The sequence below is a fragment of the Ambystoma mexicanum genome, chromosome 12 (assembly GCF_040938575.1).
Source record: "Ambystoma mexicanum isolate Mex_15411 chromosome 12, UKY_AmexF1_1, whole genome shotgun sequence".
In the NCBI taxonomy this organism is placed as follows: Eukaryota; Metazoa; Chordata; class Amphibia; order Caudata; family Ambystomatidae; genus Ambystoma; species Ambystoma mexicanum.
In genome coordinates this window covers 564,936,648-564,958,365 of record NC_090936.1, presented here as the reverse complement: position 1 = coordinate 564,958,365, position 21,718 = coordinate 564,936,648, and positions in this window count along the sequence as shown.

The window sequence follows — 21,718 nt, the reverse complement described above, 5'->3', positions numbered from 1 at the left end:
ATTTTTAAAACATTAGGGCACAAACTCTGCCGTAAAACTGTTGGCAGCATTGGAAATGTCAACCTTTGGCAACATTTCCAATACAGAGAATTAACAGAAAACATGCGCCAATCTACAGATCTCACTTATGCCAACATTTTAAAAACTTTGAGAGTTGGTATACTTTCTAAAGAAGCAGAAACAACATTGAAAACCTGGCACATTAATGCACTTTATGGCGATAATGCATGTGCTACAGATGTTCTGCAACAATTAGCCCACAAAAATGTCAATTGTATGGCCTTAATGCCAACTCTTGCAAGCTGTTTCAAATTCAATGAAATCATGCTAAGTAAAGAAATGCAACCAATAATGGAAATTAGCGCCACAGACAAACTAGATGTACATGGTATGACACTACCCATGTGTGACCAAGCCACAACAAGACTAAATAATTTAGAAAAATCAATCTCAAACACAGCAGGCTTAGAAAAGATATTAAAATTATCCTTAAATTGCAGAGTAATGCTTAAACGTAACCTTGACGTGGACCAAGGACTAGTTAATGAAGCACTGGGTACAGTTGTTGGCTTTCAAACATACCCATGTGACAACAAAATTCAGTTTGTCAATATACTCTTTGACAAACTTTCAGAAGTAAAACGGATAGGACGCTCAACAGCTAGATTAGTTCTCTTCAAAGATATGTATGTACGCAGAGAACAATTTTCTCTAACTCTTGCATACGCAGTCACAATTCATAAATAACAAGGTCTTACCCTAGACAAAGCAATGATAGATATTGGTAACACAGTCTTGAAAGAAGGCATGAGCTACGTAGCACTATCACGCTTACGTACACTTGACGGTCTATTTCTAATCAACTTTGATGCAAGTAAAGTAAACGCTGATATTCCTTGCATTTTAGAATATAATAGACTTCGCTCACTATACACTCCCCATCTAAACACATATTCTGTTCCACAAAAACTAAAACGTTGTAAAAGAAAACTAAATCAAACTGAAATGCAACAGGACGTCACTGGAAATCCTCCAAAGAGAGTAAAAGAAACTAATACTCCATCAAGTACCACAAACAAAAAAGAATCAATTAGAGAAAGTAAACCAGGTACTTCTTTAAAGAAGGAAGACAAACTCCAAAAAAAGCAGTTAGATACAGAACTACCTGGACCATTTAAATTCTCAAATATAGTTGGTGTAAGTTGCTATGCAAAGGTAGCAATGAATATTCTATTTCAATTACCACCAATTGTTGACAACATTTACTTACACAGTACAAACCCATTGTGTTTGCAAATGTTAGTACTTCACAGAAATGCAGCAAACAATCCTGACAACACATATAGTGTTTTTGGAATAAGACGACAATTGGACTACTGTGCTGGAATGGTTAAATTCACTATGAACTCACAGGAAGATCCACAAGAATTTCTAATGTACTACAAGTACTGGAAAACAAAAACATACCTATAAATGAAATCTTTCAGATTTCATACATGTGGAAACATACATGCACTCTCTGCAACAATGTAACACAAGAAGAAATCCCCAATGAACGCTTCATATATATATCAATACCAAATTGTGAATCCATTCCATTTCAGCAACTTGTACATTGTAGATTATGCTCTACCTGCAATTCAGATAATCGCTCCACGTTAGTAATACAAACACATAGTAAATACGTAATACTAATGCTTCTACGTTACAATGCAGATGGTAGTAAAAACAACTGCAAGCTGACTGGATTCACACATGGTCAGATATCACTTGGTAAGAAAACCTTCACAACAATAGGTATAATCTACCACGCAGGAGCCACAACCAATTCAGGGCACTACACTGCATACATAAAAAAGAAATGTGGATGGTTTGAATGTAATGATAGTACCATTACTCTAAAGCAGAGATTACCAGCAAATCTTACAAACGCTTATTTGATGTTCTTAAAACCAAAATTTGATAAATAAACTGTATTTAAACCTTTAAGTAAATTTGCGTTACAAAAATATAAACTGTTACAATACTCCGAAATCTATCTAACTGCTCAAAGATTCTACAACAACTAATCAGATAAATGAATACCACTAAATTAGACCAAAAAATACACAGTTAGAATACGCCAATTGGTATCTAACTGTCCCAAAATTATAAATTTGTGTTAAAATAATATAAACTGTTAGAATACTCCAAAAGCTATCTAACAGCTCAAAGATTCTACAACAACTAATCAGATAAATGAATACCACTAAATTAGGCCAAAAAATACACAGGTACAATACGCCAATTGGTATCTAACTGTCCCAAAATTATAAATTTGTGTTAAAATAATATAAACTGTTAGAATACTCCAAAAGCTATCTAACAGCTCAAAGATTCTACAACAACTAATCAGATAAATGAATACCACTAAATTAGGCCAAAAAATACACAGTTAGAATACACCAATTGGTATCTAACTGTCCCAAAATTTAACAATATCCAAATAGGTAAATCAAAACCACTAAAATATATTAAAAAAATAGACAGTTAGAATATGCCAATTGGTATCTAACTGCTCCAAAATTTTACCAATCAAAACAAAAGAAGAATCTGTTACTGCTCCAAAAAAAATACAACAAAGCAAAGTACAAAGCATTAGCCAGAAACAACAAGTGAACACTGAAAACAAACAAACAAATAAACTGTAGCATAACAGAAAAAGGGTTTTTTTAAAATCCAACATGGATTTTTTTTTCTCCCACAGACCCAATGATTTTAGCAACAAATACAGAAACTGAGCAAATTGCACAGTACTCTTATTTGTACTCTACTATATATGAGGGTCGAAAAAAACTAAAAGTATATTGCTTATACAATGTAATAAGTCGTTACAAAATACTAATACTAACATGCTATTTTCTTTTATCACAGAAATGAAGAAAAAAAACATGGACACCCATTACTAAACCAAACAGTAAGTATACAATAATAAGGACAACCATATCAGCACATCACATCCATAGTATCTAATACCTTTGTTCCTTATACATTTGTTTTTCACCCAAAGTCATAAGCAAATATGAATGTGATATGCTGCGGTGGTTGTTGCCAGGGCATAGAGTCTTGGGTGGCCCAAATGGCCATGCACCCAAGACTCTATGCCTTGGCAACAACCACCGCAGCATATCACATCCATAGAGTCAAACATTTCAACTATGATCTATGGGAAACTTTTAATGTCCGCGAACAATGTGAGTGTTCTTAGAACACTTTGAGCTTGCCAGCGAACAATACGGACACCGTTTTCAGGACACCCCCTACGAACATTTCAGAACAACGCGATAGTTCTTAGAACACTTTCAACTTAACAACGAACAATACGGACAGCGTCCTAAGGACACCCCCTACGAACATTCCAGGACACCGCGAGTGTTCTTAGGACACATTCAACTAGACAGAGAACAATACTGACAGCGTCCTCAGGACACCCCCTACGAACATTCCAGGACACCGGGAGTGTTCTCAAAAAACGTCTTTAGAACACCCCCATCTTGTTTATTTGCGAACATTTCAGGACACCACGCGTGTTCTTAGAACACATTCAACTTGACAGAGAACAATACGGACAGCGTCCTCAGTATACCACCTACGAACACTCCCCGGACACCGCGAGTGTTCTTAGAACAGTTTCACTTTGCTTGCGAACAAAACGAACACATTTTGACTCCTTAGAACACTCCCTAGTCAGTTTATTAAGAAAATTTCACAACACCCGTGATGTCCGCAAACAAATCGAACACAAAAAGAACGTCAAAAACATAAAAAACACAACTTTCATCCTATCTCACACACTCCGACCCTCCCCAAACACTCCTACACACCAACACACTCTACAAAATAGACATTTTGAACAAAGTTTCACCGCGCTTCACGCTCCACGCCGTCCAATCAGCGAACACTTTGCATGTCCGCGAACATCGCGCAACACGATTGGCCAATCAGGACACTTTCCGCGGAGCGAACAGGGAAGTGTATCCGCAAACCGAACACAGATATCACTAATTTTTTTTAACCTACTTTTTGGTCATTTAAAAAAAAAAACTACTGGACGAATTTTCACTAAAAAGCACGTTTTCGGGACCAAGCCGCTGATCCTGATCCAAATTTGGTGGAAATCCGTCCAGCGGTTTGGCCTAAGACGCGAGCAAAAAGGTAGAGTAATAAAAACTAAAACTATGACAAAGTGCTGATACCATAATGATTATCTTCGTGCACAGAAAGGATTCATCTCTTTTAAGCCTGTATCTTCCGCTACGTACATGTTTCATATATGATGTGATCATAGCTCATTTTTACCTTCCTTGCGAACAAAAATGACACATACTCCGTCCTCTAAACACCCCACCATTTAGTTTATTTACAAAATGTCAGAACAGCCATGTTCTCCGCGGACAAATCGAACGCAACAAAAAGGTCTAGCATATAAAAAAACAGAGCATTGAACCTATCTCATACTCCCCCACCCTTCCCAAACACTCTTACACACCAACACACGGCACTAAATACAATTTTGTATCCACGTTTCACTGCGCTGTACGCGGTCGACTGCGAATACAAGATGGCGGGCGCCACAGAACATCTGACGCGCTCCACGCCCCTCGCCGTCCAATCAGCGAACACATCGCATGTCCGCGGACATGACGCAAGCCCACTGGCCAATCGGGGTGCTGTCCGCGGAGCGAACAGGGAAGTCCGTCCGCGAAGCGAACGCAGATATCACTAATTTTTTTGCCTTACATTTTGGTCATTTAAAAAAAAACTACTGGACGGATTTACACCAAATCTACAAAAGCACGCTTTTGGGACCAGGCCGCCGCTCTTGCCGCAAATTTGGTGTAAATCCGTCCAGCGGTTCGGGCTGTAGCCGTGCGCAAAGTTTTTTCCCATTATGTCTATGGGAAAAAAAAGTTTTGGGACCCCCCCTATAACTTTGCCCCCCCTGGACGAATCCTCACCAAACTTTGCAAAAAAAAATCAGAGTGACCCAACTACTTTTTTTGCAAAGTTTGGTGAGGATCCGTCCAGGGAGCGCGAAGTTATAAGCCGCCCAAAAAGTGCTCTTCCTATGGAAACAGCAACTTAACCATAACTACATGGGCACTACCGTGGCCATGGAATATAAGAAGTGGAACCTATATATCTAACACATCAACCATCCATTTAAATACCATATGCACTCAAATGGTATATACCAAAACAGAAAAGATATGCTTCCAACATAATACCTCACAGTAACTGCACAATTAGGAGCAACAGCAGACCTACAGAACAGTAAGAACACAATTTACCAGAAGCTAGTAAGTAAACTTCATTTTTCTTATATATTTCTAAACTTTCTGTATTAGGTACACTAAAAGTAATATATTTTTTTTATACAGAAATGTCCAGTACTTTAGAATGGCTTGAGGAAAATTTCCCACGTGAAGAAATGTCTGAAGATAGTGATACTAATGGTAGACACTTCTCTATATAAGCAAATTAATAATCATTACTTTATGTGCACTTAACATATATATTTCTTATTAACAGACCATACAAACATTGAAAATAATACATCAAAAGAGACATTAGAAAATACTCTGCTGCGCATGGAACAAAAAATGGACATGCTCATGGAAAATTTCAATCTTTTGAAACATTTTGTGGAGGACCACATAAAAGAAAAAAATAAATATCATTGTCCCACATGTACCTGTTCCCCCTCTCCATATCCCAGTCAACTATCCCCAAACCCTCCCCACCAAGAAAAACATTATGATGAGACTTCCATCCCTTCATCTCCTCCTATCCATCCTCTCGAAACCCCAAATTCCCCTGTGTTTGTGTCAGTTTCTGCTGCCCCCTCTCTTTCATAAATTTTACATCTGTATATAATAAAAAAAATATTATGTGTGTTTTAATTCAGTCCTTTGTGTCTTATTTTTTTAAAAGGAAGTTAATATGTCCACGGACAACGCGGGTGTCCGGAATGTCCATAATTAACCACAATGGAGTTGTCCTGAGGACACTAAACCTGTCTGTACTGTCCGCAGGCAAGATGAAACTGTTCTAAGAACACACGCGGTGTCCTGAATGTCCGTAATTAACCAAAATGGAGGTGTCCGAAGGACACTACACCTGTCTCTAATGTCCGCAGGCAAGGTGAAACTGTTCGTAGAACACGCACGGTGTCCGAGATGTCTGTAATTATCCAAAATGAAGGTGTCCTAAGGACACTAGACCTGTCCGTACTAACTCTAGAACATCTACGCACATGCGCACCACACCCATAAGTCCTACGAACATTGCGCCTGTCCGTAACCGTCCGTCTCACTTGTGTCACACTGGACCCGAACACTGTCCGTAGAACACCCGCGCACACGTGCACAGCCGTTCCTGTCCAGTTGATGTCCTGTGGACACCCGTCCCCTTCGAGGACGTGTCCGCGACGTTATCATGTGACAGCAGCCACGCTGAGTGTGTGTCCTGAATTGCGGACACTGTTCTGAACCGCAAACATTTTAAAAGTACTTTTTCAGGCAATCCAATGTATGTTATAGTAGAAATTCACCATAGCACATGTCCCACACAATGACCCTGACATTCTACATACTTTTTGGAACTTTTTTGAGCCTTTTTTGTGTGTTTGATCTGTCTGCGGACAGCGTGGTTGTCTGCGGAGCGCACACCCGCACCCCCTATAAAAGGCCACACCCCAGAGCTCATCCTCATTGTGCTTCTGGCTATCTGACAAAGCATTGTCTACTTTGGTGGCTGCTAATCTTGGGGAGTTTGCTGCTTTTGCTGCTTTCCATCAGACCTGATGGCATCAATGCTTGCTGTTCCTGCTGGTGCTACATCTGTCTTAGCACCACCCCCAGCCCCTCCACCACCACCACCTCCCCAAGGGCCTGAAGAGGGGAACAGGCGTGAGGATGTAGAGGAGGAGGATGACGAGGATATGGTAGTGGAAGTCCCTATTACCAGCACTTGCTGTGAGACTTGGCTGTGGCAGTTGTTTACCATTCAGGGTGGAGTGGCAAAAGCGCGTGTGAACAAGGTCACCTGCAATCAGTGCCACATGGTGCTGAGTTGTGGGAGGCCTGGTTCATACAGCTTTGGTACGACATCTATGGGGCCGTTCGCAGGGTTGTAACTTGTGATCAACGTAGTAGGTTGAGTTCCTCTACCACATCCTCCGTTTCCACTCCTGTCACCACAAGAGACACTCCTGTGGGACAGCGCATCCCTCCGGCTGCCTCACAAGCCATGCACAATGCTGTTGACCATTACCTTTCAAGGGTCACAATATTATATATGTACTGTGACGCAGTACTCTGCACTAGGGAGAGTCTTTAGAGTGCTTTCGAGACTACGGTCAAGGAGGATCAGAAGGTCTGCCCACTACCTGAATAAGGACCACCCTACATCTTCCTCTCTCCACCTGCCCTTTCTTATCCCTGTGATTGGTGTCCCTTACTTACTCTCCTTACACCTGCTATCCTAGTGTGTCTTGTGTAAAAAAACGAAAATAATAAAACAACAAAAATCCAAAAAAGGCTCTTTTCAGAGCCACCTTTCACAGTCTAAAAATAGAAGTGGTAAATAAATTGAGCAGGACCCTGTGCATTGTTGAGAAGTCCCCGGACAGTTCGCCGACATCTAAAATTTTGGGGTGCTGCCTTATCAAAATCATTGCACTTTTCTCTGGGAGGATGTGGTGGCTCTGAAAAGAGCCTTTGGGTAGTGTTTTTTTTTGTTTGAAAAACTTGAAATAGTCAACACCTACTGCAAAATGGATGGCTGTTATTCCAAAAAAGATCACAATGCATTTTGTACATTTCTCAGAAAAATCTGATTACCAGCATAAGTAAGATGGACTCCATCTCTGGAAAAATGTATGTGCTATGAAACATAATATTTTCATTGTGAAAAGAGGACATGCCAACATCTCTTAGAAAGGCACACACAACCTTATTGACATTGTGCCTCGCTTTCTCCATTTGTGGACCAAATGAAGAAGAACGCAGCCACATTTGTCTCTGCGCAATACGAGAAAAAAAAGACTTGGGAATTTGGAAACATGTTCATGACCTTCCCGAGCCCTTCTTTCATTGTAAATTGCAAAGAAATAATTCCAGACACATGTCCTAAACTGTTCCCTCCATAATGAATTATAATTATGCCTGGATGATGCTCTGTCTCCAAACTAGCACAGAGAGGTACCAAGGACAGCCACTTCATTCCACGCACGCCATGCCAGTGTACTTCCACATGAGGGAATCCAAGATCTGCAGCTACTCCACAGCATTCTGCATGCACCTCCAACCAATGTATCCATGAACCTCCCAAAATCCACATAATATGTTTTCTGAAACACACAGCCATACCTTACTGTTCTTCTCTCAGGAAAAACACTTTCTGACAAACTCTCTCCTTACACAACACACCCAATAAACGTTACTGACCAATCCCTTGCTCTGCTCATTCTAATTTGCATGCCTCTACACTGCAAAATCCCTGTATGTAAAACGCAATGTCCGTGGACTACCACCATGTCCGCGGACATATCAAAAATTGGAGCGTGGTGAAATTAAATTTAAATAGTGTACCCCATTTCCCCTTTGAGGTTGGCTCTGAAAAGAGCCTTTTTTTTTTGTTTTTTTGCAGATGCTTGACAAACACCTGTTATTTTGTATTTTTTTTTCTTACTTTACTACTATAATCTTCACATAACCTTCTCCAAAGCAATCCTTACATTCCAAAACAGCATGGCATTTCCCAAAAAAGATAAAGAAATGCCATTTTCTTTAAAATAAACAGCATTACTGGAATCAATATTCTCATTATTACAGAAAAACATACCAGCTCTAAGCATGAAAGCACACATGCCTCGGTTGATTGCACACTTAGCAATGTTTGCTGAGGACATAAAACACAGAACTATTGTCCCATATTGCCCTAGGTACTAGTCCAGAAAAAATTACTTTGGCATTTGGAAGGATATTCATTACTGCTTGAACCAAGTGTTCTAAATCTGCTAACAAAGTAGGGACACTGACATAGCCCAAATGGAAAGCACCATAATGCAAAACTACCACATGGGGACTGTTCATCCTGCCCATAGCTTCACAAACTTCTACAATTCCCTGGATATTGCAATAAGGCATAGTGCTCCACACCATCTCCACTCCTTTAACATCAAAATTGTTTGCCACATGCCTGCATTGAGCATACTGCTGTAAACCATGCACAAACATATCTCCAAGCACCAACACCCTGACTTTCTCCACCTCTGCCATCTTCTCTACACCCTCTTTCAACACAAATCCACAACCTCAACATCTGGTTGGCTGATCCCTACAGTCCCCTTTCCATGCTGCATTTGCTGGAAAAGCCCCGGATGTGGCACGCCCTCTCCGACAACAGCCGCGGTGTTCGCCGACCGCGTAACTCTTAGACAGCCCATCTAACCTTTCCATTCCACTCTCTCTGTCATTCCCTCATTGGATATAGCTAGGCAGTCACACAACCATCCATCAATCACATCCAAGACCTCTACATCTAACTCCATCATCGGAGGTCAGTACTTCAAATGTACTGTTGATCACTCTGAGTCTCATATCATTGGAAAGCACCTACTACAAAAACTACTGTACAAGTCCCCAAGATTTCTACTTACAGCTGCATGCATATCCACATGCATGAATACAAAATACAGGTATACATATTTTATTCAGAGTACATGTACATGTATGAATGCATATAAACAGAGTAATGCCACTAAACCTGTATAACCTATAAAATGAACTTATTGCAATTTTTCCCATCTGCTAAAATCAACTATCACTTCCAAACCTGTCTGCTATCTACAATTATTTTTACACACACACCTATCTAAAAAATTATAATATTAGAAGATAATAGAATTAACAGTATAATTGTAGAAAAACACTTAGTAGTGTATTATAAAATTACACACATCCAGGAAAAAGTCATGCATCTTCATACACTCACAAACATAGACACCATCATTGAAAAGCTCCCAGCTGCAATAACACCACTGCCTGTAAATCACATTCTTCTGCTTTATAACCCACACCTTCACAAATGCATACATTCCACGTTTTTCTATACAGTTTCTGCCATTCACCTTATACAAATTACAAAATAAATATATTATTATTTCTTTTTTCTCCTAACATTCTATAACACAGCTTTAAAAAACCAAGTGAATTTCATACACTTAATATTCTACTAATTTGAAGGAATGTTGAACTAACATATTGTAAATAAAATATAAAGGCTGCACATAGTCAAATGAAATGCATGCATACACTATGTTCAGATAGCAAACAAGAATACTAGTACAAAAACATAAAAATCAACATCTAAATTAACATCAATACTATAAACACACAACAATACTAACTTCTTTCTTTTACAATTGCAGTGAACACCACTCTCCTGAAAATCAGCAGGATCTGAACTACAAGCAACATCTCCGAAGAAACCTGCTCAGTACACAAGAAAAGAGTAGGTTATTCTTACTGTTACTTAAACACACTGTGAGGTTCTTTCATGTAATTTCTGCATCAAAAAAACAGAGATTTCTGAACCATTCTGCCCACAAACCCCCATTTATTAAACAGGGATTATCAGGCAGAATGGTACGCAAATCCCCATTTTTTGGAACACAAATAACATATCTCAAACCCTACAATGTTAGTATTATAAAACAAATAACTGTTTTAATTGTATACCATGAGATTTACTATTAGTGCTTCTCCTCAACACTAGCTCACTTTCTACTGTCATCTGAACCGCAGTATAGTAACACACAAATAGAAGAATAGCCTTCCCAACTAACTGTAGCTGCCCAATGCACAATCACACACCACCACATACATCTTTACCATCACACTCAGACACTCATGCACACAGCACACATACATTGCAGAACAGCCCAACCCATACCTTCTTTTTTTTCAACAGACCCCAGAGAATGCCTACCAAAAAGTAAGTCCGTAGAAAGCAACGCAGAAATAGAGAAATCAAAATAAAAGTGTCCAAAATAAGCATCCATCTCTAGTAGAGTTTGTACAAAAAGTTCAAACAAAACAGCTAATACAGTCATTTAGCTAAACAAAACAAGCTTCCAGCACATAAACTTTGCCTCCTCTATCAAAATGTAAAACAAAACAGAAAATGATTCACAAGAATTCCGCTACCACTACTGCTTAAACTGCTCCTATAAATCTTGATATAGTGGCAAGTAACCATACCAAAAAAAGTATTTTAGCAAAAATGTTCCACCACAGAGTCCTTCAGAATCTTACAAAAACAGGAGACGAATCATGCACAACCCTTAAAACCTACTGTAGAAAATTAATCTTAGAAGCTTTGCTAGACAGTGCAATCCTTCTCAAAAGAAAGTTATTTATTTTAGTGTTAAACAGACTGAAACCACTAACAAAACTAACTACTAAATTACAAAAAAGACTTCTCAATAAACGGAATGTCAACAAAAATAACTTCTTAAATATCTGTGGAGGTGAATGGATTCACACCACAAGCACTGAACCATATTTTAATGAAAAAGCATACAAACAAAAGCAAACAAACACAATTGCCATACATAGCAGTAGATGGGGTCATGAGAAACATAATAATACCATAATGCAACAAGAAATACTGCTTACAAAAATATCCCCAGAAAATTCAGTATTACCTCTCCATTCGACTGAGCCAGAACGTCTAGTATACAAATGGCCATGCATGTCAATGTGTAACATTGTCAAAAAATCTTTCAAATCTTTATGCCAGTTCCTCAATCATTATGTGAAAGGCAAAGACAAAATCAAAATGAAACTGCTGCAAAATAGGGATACCTATCCAGTGCGCATATACACAAGAATACAAGGACATTCATTAGCCTGCATTTCAGCACCTATTTGCAAAAAGCACCTTCCATATTGTCAAAATGATATCAACACATCATTCAACTATAAGTAATCTAGTCTATAAACTGTATTATGCTAAAAGTCCTGCTTTAGCACTAGCCAATTTAAATAACTATCTTCTACATGGTACAGCCAAAGACCTACTCGAAGAAATAGAGCATATCCAGAAGTGAAAGCCACTTACAAAATGCAGCAGCTTTACAACAGACTAGCAGCAATTGTACAGATGGCAACCTTCTACTATACACATAAAAAAGAAATACTAAAATTTAAAAATACATCCGCTGAAGTACCAAACCATGTGTGTGTGTGTGTGTGTGTGTTGCCGCAGAACATTTTATAAAAATAACACAAAAACTGTAGATGTAACATACAAAATAGAAAAAAATGAAGATTCCAAATGGTTTGAATTAGCTCTCTACCTTATAGCAGAAAACAAATACGAAATAACTGACCCCTTAATACTTTGCAGTTACTGCACTACAAAACTTGACAACAATCAAACTCCTTCACGTGCTATCACAAATAATTTGGAATTATTCCCACTACCAAAACCCCTGCAACAACTGAATTTATATGAGAGCATCATAATTCAAACAGTGCACCCATTTCAAGCAATAATACGCCTTCAAACAAAAACAGCAAAATTACCTCTCTCTGAATTGGTGAAATGCATTTGTGGTAAAGTAGTTTATTTACCATTAGATCTAAAAGAAAATGTGCACACTCTGGGAGTGAACCGTCCAATAGAGCAATCTTAAATTGTCTTAGTAAATGGTGTGCCTGCAAAAGACAAAAGAAATTGGCAACAACTCGAAGACTTACATAAAGTTAGACAAGCCTTGCAATATCTAAAAGACAATAATGAATACTACAAAGAAATACATATTGAAGAAAATTTAAGGGAAACAACAGAAATTATTCAAGAGTCACCAGAAACTGGTCAATTTGAACTTCTAGAACCTGCTACAGTATCCAATATTTTAGAGCATTATACAATTCATCCATTACACTTTAATGACACCATAGATGAAGCACTAGAAACGTACCAAATGCGACAAACCAAAGGATCACCAATCAGCAAATGGGAAAAAGTATAGAAGCACGTGCTTTTCCTGTACTGTTTCCTACTGGCAAAGGAGGAGGGTATGATGATAGACCTATTCAGATAACAGCATCGGAATACTGCTCATTACAAATGTATTCTGAAGATCCCAGATTTAGACAAAATGTGGAATACATATTCCACCTATCTTTGAAAGTGAACTAGCAACTCCATGTTACGGAGTTGCACACACATTGAAATCAGGAACCCATTTTCAAAATATGTAGGCTATGAAATTACTACAAAAAGTGCAAGAAAAAGATGAGGTTTTACAATTAAGCATTACAAATCTGTTAGCAAACATGCGTGGTACTAAATAGTACTGGTTCTGACGTCATGGTGATGTACCTTGTATGATAAGAAACCTTGGCCCATCCATTTGGTTTGTTACATTAAGTTGTGCAGAATATGCATGGGAAGATTTACATGATTTCCTACGCATATCAAACAAAAACAAAACAAACATAGATATACTAACACCTGGAGAACTTTGCTCTCTAGATCCTGTAAATGTTTCAAGATATTTTCATCATCATTTCATTGCTATGCTACACCTTATTTGTAATAAAACTGTTCCTCCCCTCAGAGAAGTGCAACACTTCTTTTGGAGAAAAGAATATCAAGCCAGAGGAGCACCATATATCCACATGTTTTTATGGATTAAAGATGCTCCTAAATTTGATCAAGACAGTGATGCCACTGTTTTACAGTTTATCAAAAAATATGTCACTTGTGAAATTCCATCAGAAGCAACAAATAGTGATCTTCATGCACAATTTGTACAATTTCAAAGACACAAATGTGGCAAATATTGTTGTCGCAAATACAAAAACAAAGGGAAATACTACACCAAATGCTGCTTTGGTTTCCCTAGACCAGTTACAGAAACAGGTGAAGTGAAACCATGTGTCTATACCACATAGCCCAAAACTATACCACATAGCCCAAAACTTCACATACAAAAATAATATAAAACCCAATGAAAAAAAGGTTGATACAGAGAGACAAATTGTGAAGGCAGCTTAGTGAAACTTACCAAACCAAGCTTAATAAATCATATCAAATTGTCATTAAAAACTCCTCAACATAAAGAACTTTATTACATGTACCTGCTACAACTTTTTAAACCACGGAGAAAAGAAGAAGAGATACTAGATAACTATCACTCCTATGAAGATGCTTTCAAAGCAAATGAAAGCACTATAACCAATGTAAACTTTACACAGTACAAAACAATGTTGCATAATGAACAGCAACATGAAGAAGAACTCCAGGCCCAACTAGATGCGGACACTCCCAACAGTAGTCAACCTTCTGTAACAGGAAGCCAAGAACCACTGGGAAAGCCACTAATAGCAAATCATGCAGAATTAGCTATGACAGAAGTAGAGAACACCATGTGTCACTATGAAAAAGATACAGAAGACTTAACTGTACTACAATCAAAATTGAAAAAAAAGCAGCGTAGCATTTTTCAAGAAGTAACAAAAGAAATGGCACATGGTGTACAGCATGAAAATAAAGAATGTACCTGCGAAAATTACAAACCTATACTACTATACGTCAGTGGTGAAGCTGGTTCAGGCAAAATATTCTTAATCAAAATCATCAGCAAGTTCCTTCAACAATTGACAAACAACAAACTGTCAGCTGTTGTAACTGTCCCCACAGGTTTAGCTGCCTACAACATAGGCGGTGTCACTTTACACCGATTACTACTCCTTCCGGTAGAACACCAAAACAAATTAGAATATTACAAAGTTTCTACAGAATCTGCAATGGAACTACGCAGAGTGTTAAAACAAATGAAAATGCTACTAATAGATGAAGTGAGCATGGTCTCCAACCTAATGTTGGCTTTGAGTCACCTCCGATTACAAGAAGTACTTAAAACAAACTACGAAGAGCTCTTTGGAGGAAAACACATTATTGTTTTCGGAGATCTTCTTCAATTGACACCAGTGAAAGGTGAACATATTTTTAAAACCTTAGGACACAAACTCTTCCGTAAAACTGTTGGCAGCGTAGTAAATGTCAACCTTCGGCAACATTTCCAATACAGAGAATTAACAGAAAACATGCACCAATCCACAGACCTCACTTACTCCAACATTTTAAAAAGTATTAGAGTTGGTGTACTATCTCAAGAAGCACGAGCAATATTAAAAACCCGGCACATCCATGAACTTTATGGCCATAACTCATGTGCAACTGATGTCATGGAACAATTAGCACACAGAAATGTCAATTGTATGTCCTTAAGGCTAACTCTTACAAGCTGTTCAAAATTCAATGAAACAATGTTGAAAAAAGAAATGCAACCAATAATTGAAATTAGCTCTGCAGACAACCTGGACGTACATGGTATGACACTACCCATGTGTCAACAAGCCAAAACAAGACTAAATACCTTAGACAATTATATCTCCAACACAGCTGGTTTGGAGAAAATATTAAAATTATCTTTAAACTGTAGAGTAATGCTTAAACGTTACCTTGACGTGGAGCAAGGACTAGTTAATGGAGCACTGGGTAAAGTTGTTGGCTTTCAAACATACTCACTTGGCAACAACATTCAGTTAGTCAATATTCTCTTTGACAAACTTTAAGAAGTAAAAAGGATAGGACACTCAACAACTCAAGTCGTTCTTTTCAAAGACAAGTATGTATGCAGAGAACAATTTTCTCTAACTCTAGCATACGCAGTCACCATTCACAAATCACAAGGTCTTACCCTAGATAAAGCATTGATAGATATTGGGAACACAGTCTTTAAAGAAGGCATGAGGTACACTTGACGGTCTATTTCTAATCAACTTTGATGCAAGTAAAGTAAACGCTGATATTCCTTGCATTAGAATACAATAGACTACGTTCACTATACACCCCCTTCTAAAAACATATCATGTTCCACAAAAAGGAAAATGTTGTAAAAGAAAACTTCTTCAAACAGAAATGCAACAGGATCTCACTGCAAATCCGTCAAAGAGTAAAAGGAGCTAATACTTAATCAATTACTCCAACCAAAGAAGAATCTATTACTCAAAGTAACTCAGGTACTTTAAGCGACACACACTCGGAAAAAATTACTTGGGCACAGAACTACCTGGTCCATTCAAATTTTCAAATATAACCAGTGTAAATTGCTACGCAAATGTAGCAATCAATATTCTATTTCAATTACCACCAATTGTTGACAACATTTACTTACACAGTACAGACCCATTGTGTATGCAAATGTTAGTACTTCACAGAAATGCAGCAAACAAGCCTGACAACACGTATAGTGCTTATGGAATAAGACAACAATTGGACTACTGTGCTGGAATGGTGAAATTCACTATAAACTCACAAGAAGATCCACAAGAATGTCTAATGTACTTACTACAAGTACTGGAAAACAAAAACATACCTATAAATCTTCCAGATTTCATACATGTGGAAACATACATGCACTCTCTGCAACAATATGAAACACAAAGAAATCCCTAATCAACGTTTTGTGTATGTATCCATACCTAACTGTGAATCCATTTCATTTCAGCAACTTGTACAAAATGCAAACCATGGCAGATTATGTACTACCTGCAATTCAGATAATCGCTCCCCCTTACTAATACAAACACATAGTAAATACGTAATACTAATGCTTCTACATTACAATGAAAATGGTACTAAAAACAACTGCAAGCTGACTGGATTCACACATGGTCAAGTAACAGTTGGTAAGAAAACCTTCACAACCATAGCGATAATCTACCATGCAGGAACCACAACCAATCCAAGTCACTACACTGCATATATAAAAAAGAATTGTGGATGGTTTGAATGTAATGATAGTACCATTACTTTAAAGCAAAGATTACCAGCAAATCTTATACATGCTTATTTAATATTCTTAAAACCAAAATTGTATAACTAATCTGTGCATAAACATTAATAAAACTTCAATTTCAAAAACTATAAACAGTTAAAACACACCAAACTGCATCTAACTGCCCCCGGATTCTGCAACAACCAAACAGATAAATCAATACCACTGAAAAATAACAAGAAATAAACAGTTAGAATACGCCAACAGGTATCTAACTGCCCCAAGATTTTGCAACAATCAAACAGATAAATCAATACCACTGAAAAATAACAAGAAATAAACAGTTACAATACATCAACATGTATCTAACTGCCCCAATAATCTGCAACAACCCAACAGATAGATTAGCAATGTGAGAACATAAATAAAAAACTATAACCAGTTACAATTCAACAAGTATCTAACAATCTGCAACAAACTAACATATAGAACATTAGCTAGAAACAACAAGTAAACACTGAAAACACAGAAATAAATTTACTGTACCAAAACAAAAAAAAGGGATTTTTTAATCCAACATGGATTTTTCTTTCCCACAGACCCAATGATTTAAGCAACAAACACAGAAACTGAGCAAATTGCACAGTACACTGGTTTGTAATCTACTAAATATGAGGGTCGAAATGAATCAGAAATGTATATTATTCAATATTATAAGTCTTTATAAACGACCAACACTAACATGATCTTTTCTTTTCTCACAGAAATTGACAAAGAATATATGTACTCCAGTTACCAAACCGAACAGTAAGTATATTATAATAAATACAACTCATAAATACTGCTCCATAGCACAATCATTGAAGCAAACATGGAACCGTGCACCACAATACAAAATGTTTACTTCCATGTATATGTTATACTGCAACGTCACATACAAACTATACAAATCAAACAGTACATAAACTGTAAATTTGCAAATATTTCATAGATATTCCAGTCTATGGATGTGACCTATGGGTGTGATATGCTGCGGTGGTTGTGGCCAGGGCCTAGAGTCTTGGGTGCATGGCCTACGGTCTACGGCCTTCGGCCATACACCCAAGACTCTAGGCCCTGGCCATAACCACTGCAGCTTATCACACCCATAGATCACACCCATAGAATCAAACATTTTAACTATGCCATATGGGCATTTTTTTATGTCCGCGGACACCGCACATGTTCTAAAAACAGTTTTATTTTGCTTGCGTACAGCACGGACAGGTATTGTGTCCTTGGGATACCTCCATTTTCTTTAATTACGGACATCCCGGACACTGTGCGTGTACTTAGAACAGTTTCAACTTGCCTGCGGACAGTATGGACAGGAATAGTGTCCTTAGAACACCGCCGTTTTGGATAATTACTGACATCCCGGACACCGCGCGTGTTCTTAGAACAGTTTCAACTTGCCTGCGGACAGTATAGACAGGTATAGTGTCCTTAGGACACCCCTATTTTGGATAATTACAGACATCGCGGACACCGCGCGTGTTCTTAGAACAGTTTCAACTTGCCTGTGGACAAAACAAACAGGGATAGTGTCCTAAGGACACCTCCATTTTGGTTAATTACGGACATCCCGGACACAGAATGTGTTCTAAGAACAGCAGAGACAGGTATAGTGTCCTTAGGACAACCCCATTTTGACTAATTACGGACATACCGGACACCGCGCGTGTTCTTAGAACAGTTTCAAATTGCCTGCGGACAGTGCGGACAGGAATAGTGTCCTTAGGACACCTCCATTGTGGTTCATTACGTACATCCCGGACACAGAATGTGTTCTAAGAACAGCACGGACAGGTATGGTGTCCTTAGGACACCCCCATTTTGAGTAATTACGGACATCCCAGACAGCATGACTGTCTGCAGACAAAACAAACACAATGGGGGTGCCTGCCACCTAAATAAATACAGCATTTGACCCATCTCTTACTCCCCCACCCTCTCCAAACACTCTTACACACAACACACTTGCCAAAGTTGTATTTCTCCCCATTTGTCACCGCGCTGTCCGCGGATGTCCACAGATCCAAGATGGCGGACGAATCAAAACAATACGGTGCACCTCATGCATCATTCCAGCCAATCAGTGAACACGTTGCATGTCCACGGACATGAGGCAAGCCAATTAGCCAATCAGTGCCCTGTCCGCGAAGCGAAAAGGGAAATGTGTCCGCACAGCGGACATAGATATCACAATTTTTTTGTGACCTACTTTTTGATCGTTTTAAAATTTACAAAAGCACGCTTTCGGTAGCAAGCCGCTTCTCCTGCTGCAAATTTGGTGAAAATCCATCCAGTGGTTTGGGCTGTAGGCGTGAGCAAAGTTTTTTCCCCATTCAGTCTATGGGAAAAAAAGACGTTTTGGGGCCCCCCTATAACTTTGCCCCCCAGACCAAACCAATTCAGAGTGGCCCTATACTTTTTCTGCAAAGTTTCGTGAGGATTCGTTCAGAAGGAGCGAAGTTATAAGCCACCCAAAAAGTGCTCTTCCTATGGGATTAGCAACTTAACCATAACTACACAGCCACTACCGTGGTTAGTCAACAACTGACTGGAGTACAGACACAGGCATAAGTGAGTCACACTCACAGCCAGAGGAAATCAGTGGGTTAGCAGTTTTCATCCCATAAGAACTTCAGCGTCCAAAGTATTAGGTTAAAATCACCTTTTTGTTTTCACAAAACAATATAAAAGTTTCTTCCTTTTCGCTCCAAACGAGTTATAATGGGAGGCAGAAGCAAACAAATGACGCATTTCTCTACACCTAGTAGCTTGGTCACATGGTTTTGCTATATATATTATCTAACCTGTAATTTTAGTGCAATGAATCAGAGCTCTCAAAATGATACGTCTTGATCTTATAAAATCAATAGAATGGTAACATTATGTTCCACATCTTCTCGGGGGCCATCTTGGATGGATAGATTGCTGCTGAATTGGCAGTCACTGAAACCTATGCTATTGTGAATATTTAGCATCAAATCAAAATGTCTCATTGGTTCAGTTGGGCAAATTACATGTTTGTGGAATAGTACCACATCGCCTATTAGTGTACTACTTAAGCAATAAGCCCAGAGCAGGTCATGCATTCAATTATCACTTCAGGCAATGCCCCGGGGGCCCATAGTTGCAGACCTGATCGAAGTGTTCCCAGCGCATCTGATCCCGAAATGGACAGAAAAAAAGGTAAGTGGGGGCGAGGAGGACATTCTGTGTATGGGGGAGGGGCAGGTGAGAGGAGGACCACTTACCTGGTTCCCCGGTGGGGGAAGATGGTGGTCTCCAGCCGTGAGGAGGATCGGAGTGAGGGGTTTACCGTCTGGTAATTCCCCCATTCCGAGCATTGGCTGAGAGGCTGCCCCTGCCGGGTAGTAATGTATAATAACTAAACGCTATGTGTTGTTACTAATGTTTTCTCGTGAGTGAAATACACATATCTAAGTTTGATCCAGTACATCATGGACTGTTATTCATCTTGGTCATGAGAAAAATACACCTGATGCACTTAAGCACAGAGTGAAGCTACTGTAAAAAGGCATGTCTACAGCTGCATCACTCATAAATGAGAGAAAAGCTCCGACATTTAGGTTATGTTTACATGGTTTCAAGTATGTGTTCACAGTGTGCTTATTCTACAGCTTGCTATCCCTGAGGGGGTGCATGCTCACCCATACAGCAGTTCAAAGTCCGCCAATTGCCCCAACTACTTCTTTTGAAGCAGCGAGCACTGTCTGCCTGAGGGACAGTGCTAACAATAACTACACATTATGTTATCATTAACTGTTATGTTGTATTGTACATGGCAATAAAGCCAGAGCACCCACTCACAAAAACAACTGTAGTCCCTATTTGTTTTTCTAACCAAAGCTTCCCTCTGCTTTGGTCATCCCCTCCCCCCCACTACTGAAAGCAGACAAGAAACATCCATTGGATAGACGATTGGCAACCACAATGTCATTGGGTTCAGGGAAAAAACAATGGTAACAATTTATTTCCTAGAACACCAAAGTGAATGAGATGGTCTGATGTATGTATATGCATATAGCAGCCAGTGTAAAAGGGGGAGGTGGCGTTTTGAAAGTACCCTGTCTTAACGGAAATCCATGGTGGTTATCTTGGAATCATCATAAATGAGGGACATCTTTATTGTAAATACTAAGGTATCGAAAGTGGAAATAGTAGAGATAGAAATCACAATGCACATCAGGGAACTACTGCAATTCCAATCACTAAAAAAGGTTTTCGAGCTGAAATACAATGCTAAAGAAGAAGTAACAGGAACAAAGTTACAAAGAAAGTTACATTCAAAGACAACAGAAAACACAACATCACAACAAATTCAGTGTCAGTGGCAGAAGAGCAAAGGGTACAATAAAACAGAAGAGAAAAAATAGATCACAATAAGTTCAAAACTACATCAGAAACAGACCATCATAGAAAAATACATTCAGATTTAGTCAGTAACTATCGGATATGACATTAACCAATACAGATATAAATGTACTTAAAGGCATGAGCTTTGCCTTTAGTGCCAAAACAGATCATATGCAGAGGTATGTAGATATGTATATATTTGCGAGGAAACTCAAACTGAAACAAAATGGCATGGTATGGATTCTGTTAAATCCACACCAGCACATAAAGTTAATTTCACCAATTACACCAGTCAAGCTGTAAAAAACGACCACTTTAATAATAAAAATAGAGACTGGCAAGGTGATTAGTTTAATAGAAATGGAACACAAATTTGACCTATCAATAGAT